Source organism: Pteropus alecto, unplaced genomic scaffold, assembly GCF_000325575.1.
Source record: "Pteropus alecto unplaced genomic scaffold, ASM32557v1 scaffold87, whole genome shotgun sequence".
Classification (NCBI taxonomy): domain Eukaryota; kingdom Metazoa; phylum Chordata; class Mammalia; order Chiroptera; family Pteropodidae; genus Pteropus; species Pteropus alecto.
The window spans coordinates 14,993,756-14,999,755 of NW_006443225.1; the positions used below are offsets into that span (position 1 = coordinate 14,993,756).

Below are 6,000 nucleotides of genomic sequence, written 5' to 3' on the forward strand. Positions count from 1 at the left end.
GAGAATCCCAGATCAGATGATATTGCTGTGGAAAACAGACATGTAGGCTAGTCAAAAGACAGAACCTCCGCACGTCAAAGGGCAGCAGAGTGTCCGCGCAGGACGGTTTTGTAAAAAGAATCATCCTATCCAAGTTTATGTGGTCTTAGTCTCATGGTTCCAATATAGGGCAAACACCCACGCGCTCCCTCACCAAGCCAAGTGCATGCTGGGCATTTCCGCAGGCCTCACCTCGCACACGCGGACACGCGAGGGAGCCCGAGGGACTGCGGGAGCCGCCCGCAGCATCCTCTCCCGCTGCAGAGCCCACAGCTTAGTGCTGCTGCCTTATGAACACTGGCCCCGAAGACGGAGAAGCAGCCGGAGGCCTGGATTTGCCAGTGATGCCAAATGACAAGCCGCTGCCTAGTCTTACACCTTCTAAGAGAACGCCATCGCACGGAGGAAGCGCCTACTGGCTAAAAAAATGAAAAAGGTGGAGGAAAGGTGGATCAGAAGATGCCGCAAGCGCTAGAACTTAGGCCAGCGTTCGGCTAGCCGCCTCGCCCTCGTGCTGAGGTGGAAAATAAAGAAAAGAATTGTGAGAAGAAGGACGAAGGAAGAAGTCCAGAAATTTCCAGCTTCAAAAATAATGACGAGCCCATAATAAGATCAGTTACACATGGGCGACACTTCTCGAATTAGACTAGAACGTTGCCACATACCCTGCGATCCACACGACCTTTCTTGTCTACCTCGGAGAGTTGCTAAGGCGATCAAATGAAGTCTTGTCTGCAAGAATGACTTGTGAACTATAAAGCCTTTAATAATTGCCTGTGGCATGTGTTCTAAATGGTTAAAAAGAAAAACCTCAGGAAGCTTGGACAAAAGTATCTGAAGATGGCCTTTATCAGCATCCCTGGAGCTGTGGGCACTTTCCTTTTGAAATGCCAGTGGAGTTTGGGGCGTGAAAGGGAGACCAGACTGTCTCATGAAGGATAAAGAGAAGGCGGGTGACTAGGCTTGCGGGATGGTTTTGTTTCATGATCTAATTACTGTCCACTTACCATGATCCACAAGAAAAAAACATTAGAAAAAGGTATGGTGAATCCGAAACTTTAAGTGTCCCTTAGGCAAAGCTTTTTCGATCTACAAACTGTTGCTCTATGAATAAACAAAAGCTAAAACAAAAACCATTGTTTTCTATCTCTGAGTATTGTTTAGGATTGGGTATTTCGCAACTTTGCTCTATTTGTCACTCATCACGCAGATGGGTGTGTTTGCAGGGGAGAGACGAAAAAAAGTAGGTTTGTTTGAACTAAAATGACTCCATGCCTTCTGATATTTCTAAAGCTAATTTCTACTCGACCTTCCAACAGATGCACAATGTATATGCCAAAGCATCACAAAAGGCTACATTTAAAAATGGATCAGTCGTCCAATAATGGATACACATGTTCACCAAAAGATATAAAAAAAAATGTTCAAGACACTATTCATAATAGCCCCAAACTGGAAAGGATAAGTAAATCGCGGGATAGTCCCATAATGGAATATTAGATAGCAATGTCAATGAGTGACCTGCAGCTACAGCAAACATAATATTGAGTGAAAGAAATCACAAAGAGTGTTTGCAGTAAGATTCCGTATGCAAGGTACAAAAACGAGCACAGCTAAGTTACGGGGCCAGCAGCTGGGAGAGTGATGACCTCTGGGGACGGAGCTGTGCCTGAAAGGGAGCATGGCGCGGGCTTCTGAGAGCCTGGTGTGTTTCTTGATCAGGTTACTAATCACACAGGCGTGTTCAATTTGTGAAAATACATCCAGTGTACACTTATGTACTTTTTTCTGTGGTATATTTTACTTTGATAAGAAGTTTTTCTTTTTAAAGTGGAGCAACCTGTAAGTGGACCGGAGTCAATTAGATTTACTGTGACCTGCGTTCTGATACCACCTGTTTGCAAACTTCATAGTTCCCAAGATCGGGAAGCAAATGATCGACAGAAACTCGGTGGCTTCTGAGGCTTACGGCTGAGACACAGAACACAGTCGTGCAGAGCTTAACAACGGGGACGTGTTCTGAGACATCGTCGTTCGGCGATTTCATCATCATGTGAGCATCACAGTGCTCTCACGCACGCCCAGATGGTCCAGCCCACTGCACGCCCAGGCCCTGTGGTACAGCCTCTTGCTCCTGGCCTACAGGCCTGTACGGCATGTCACTGTACACAAGAACACGGGATTAAATGAGGCACAAGAGAAAATGACACAATCAAGAGACGCAGTAAACACGAGAAGTGTGAGGCTGCTGCCAGCATAACATGGAATGTTGTTTTACAGCAGACATGTTTTCAATAAGTATTTTAGAGTCCACTCTAAAATAGCAATAAAAAGTGTAGTCTCACTAATACACAAACTGGTAACGTAGTCACTTATTATCAAGTATTAGGTACCGTACATAATTGTATGTGCCACACGGCACAGTAGGTTTGTTACCCCAGCATCGCCATAAGCAAATGAGTAACGTGTTGTGCCGTGATGTTACGATGTCACTAGGAAATAGGACATTTTCAGCTCCACTATAATCTTATGGGACCAACGTCACATACACTGTCCCATGTACACTGTCTGTCCTTGACCGAAATGTTATGTAGCACATGACTGTATGTAAATAAGTGTTCTTAATCTTACTATAAATCATGGATTCAGGAAATAAGAGTTGTAAATTCAATACATTATAAATTGACAGATTCATGGATACTGTCAATTCAATGGGTGATATTTTGGTTATTTGGATTTTGCTACATTTTTGAGGTGTCTTAAAAACTTTAAAGAGTCCACATCCCCTATAGGAAAGAAAACTAGAAAAATGAATCAAACCCATTTATTAAATTTATTTAAATTGACAAAGGGTTTTCCCACTGATATATAATCAGGGTCTCATTTAACGCCAATTTAGAATCATAGATTTTTTTTTTGAAAATGATCATGCTGTGATTTTAACCTTCTTGTTTCAAGAACCTGAGAGCCTAAGAGGTTAAATGATATGCCTATGGCCAAACAGATATGCAAAAGCAGAATATGGACCAGAAGCCAGGTTCCCTAACTACGAAACCAACTAGCTTTTGTTCTAGCTTCTTGGCTTCCACTTTGTCGATTCGCACAATTATGAACAAATAAAAACATGATATGAAATGAATATACAACGTGACAACACTGTAATTTTAGATTACTGTGACGTTCGCACATTCCGAAGAGCAGCAGCACGAAATTATGTGTTTCTAAGTGATTCCTGATTTTTAGAAACCGGCTAATGATTAGTTTAGGAACTCGGGTTAATAGTATCTTTTAAAAATATATGTTATACTCTTACTTTGAAAATTGTATTTCTCGTTATCAATGAGAGCTATTTTATTTTCCTATTCAACAACATGTATTATCAGAATAGCACTAATTGACCTCAGACCAGCCAGAGTAGAATTTATGAGGCCCTTCTTGGTACATCTGCAGGTGTATCTGAGACAGATGTGATGTCATTCCAGAATTCCTGAGCTTGAGAACATTTGGCCTATTTTTACCTTACAATGGCCTTTCAAGGACTATTTACCTGCCGTGGGTCATTACTGTTTGTAAACAGTAATAATTGCCTGAAGTTGGAACTATTTAATGTGTCCATCCCATTTCCCAGGACCCGAGTGGCTCTGATTCATTGTAGAGCAAAGTAGGTTCATAATTTTCAACTGATTTACCTTCTGGCTTTGTATTCTGCATAATACACTGTGACTTGGTATTGTGACCCTTATTTAGATTAAAGATCCAAATTTCCTTGATCATGGCTGCATCAATTTATAGTCTGATTCAGGACACTTCTAATAATAGGAATCGCTAGATTAAACTAGGCTTTAAAAGCAACCATCAAAGAAAATGAATTGACAACATAAAACACTGAGGCAGATGTTAAGATCTTACTGCGTGCTCATCCGACTTTCAGATAACTGGATACAGACTGCACTTTCTTTGCAGGCCTGAAGAAATGCTGACACCCCCTGCAGCATTTGTACCCACAGATGACCCACTGGCCACGGGCGCAATGAACATATGGAGACAAACGCTCAGAAGGGCAGCCAACCTGAGAAGTGGATTCTCAGTCCTGTAGAAATTCTAGGATACGCAATATATCAATATCTTCTTGTCCTAAACAGCACCTGCAGGGGCATGAAGTGAAGTGAATTCATCCAACAGGTACTTCTTATGCACCTATTCTGGTGACTGAACCCTAAACGACATAATCCGTGTGAAGGGTTCAGCCCAGAGACTGGCATGTGACACACACTTTGTACAATCAAGGTCACACTTCCTGAAGGAAGTGGCCTTGACGCTGACACTGTAGGACCTGAAGAATCGACCAGGCAGATGGGAGAGGGGTGGGGACAGACCAGTCGAAGGCAAAAGAGGGCGGCATCACTCAGGGCCAGTCGTCAGGGGTTTGGGAAAGCTGGGACATCCAGTGACAGAGCACGTGTTGGGGCTGCAGAGATGAGCAGATGGCAGAGGATACAAAGCCTGCCATCCTGGGTTGGGAGGGCGGTTTTCAGCCTTTGTTCAGGAAGAGTCCTAAACGGCAGAGCCGTTCACACCGCACGATCTCATGAATCGGCTCTGAAATCGCTTCCAAGGGTTTCATGGCAGAGCCGTTCACACCGCACGATCTCATCCATGAATCGGCTCTGAAATCGCTTCCAAGGGTTTCAACCAGCACTACTTTTTTAAACAAAAGAGATCAAAATAGGAGAGGATCGACTAGGACAGAATAGAAATCACAAAACTTGTTTACGTATCTTTATGTGTCTATTGGGTCACGATGTCAAATTTCTTTCTTATTCTAAGTCACATGTCAAAAAGTCTGAAGGCCACTTCTCTGAAATATTTAAGTGGAGGAAGGATACAACCCGCACTGCACTTTGGCAAATCGATTTGGCTGCCGTGTGGGAAGGGGGCCGGGGGGGACGGTCCCGAACACAGAGGAGCAGCCGCAACAGTCAGGCTGGAGGTGACAGTGTCCGCCAGAGGGCGGGGCCAGTGCGGATGGAGAGAGCACTGCAGATGGACACCAGGGGACCAAGGACCCAGCCAGGTGAGGAAGGTGTCAGGAATGCGACCTCGCTGTCGAGTTTCTGCCTTAGGCGACCGCGGGCCTTGCCGCCCTGGTCTGAGGCGGGGCCCACCAGGGCAAAAGCAGCTCTGGGGACAGAGAAAACTGATTAGGTCAGGACATGTTGAGACACGAGGTTGAAAATATGGAAAATAAGCACAATTTGGATAATTTTCCTATAGAAAAATTTCATCTACGAACCAGTCATTCTCAAGTGTCTATCCTCTGATGCTAAAAGTTAGCACTAAAATTTGGTACTAATGTTAAAAATACACACACACACACACACGGACACACACACACACATACATGGACACACACACACACACACATTTTTTTTAAATGTCTACAGCACCTGGTCTTCCTAGGTGGTCTCCCATCCAAGTACTAACCAGGCCCGACCCAGCTAAGCTTCCGAGATCAGACAAGATTGGGCAGGTTCAGGGTGGCATGGCCATAGACTCACATTTTTTTGTAGTAAGGAAACAGAATAAGTACATAAGGGATTGGCGAGTGCCCAGACTTTGGGGACAAGTTGAGGAAAAAAAAAAAAAGACACCTTCCAAAGCAAATGCGGATAAGAATCACTATTAACAGAATAAGGGTTACAAGGCTGCGAACAATGATATGAGCCTCTAGCCCAACACCTGACCCGTGGAAGATGCTCCACAAATGTTAGTTTTTCTTTCCCTTCACTTTCCTATGCCTTGTGCCTTGTCAATAGGTCTCAAGATGCAGCCAGGTAAACCATTCACATGAATATACTTCAAGTCACCTGACAGCTAGATTTACCAGCTGATGCTGCGATTCGCAAAGCTGACCATGTTCTTTGTTTTACAAGGGCTGCCAAGAAGTCAATGGGCAAATTC

General features: G+C 43.9%; 1 protein-coding gene and 1 pseudogene across 3 annotated transcripts in view; both read right to left on the bottom strand.

The window, feature by feature from the left end:
* The window catches only part of STAU2 (staufen double-stranded RNA binding protein 2), a 220,864-nt gene that overhangs the window by 40,175 nt on the left and 174,689 nt on the right, over positions 1 to 6,000 (bottom strand). The gene's annotated exons all lie outside the window — the stretch shown is intronic.
* LOC112472618 lies at positions 5,475 to 5,593 on the bottom strand (annotated as a pseudogene).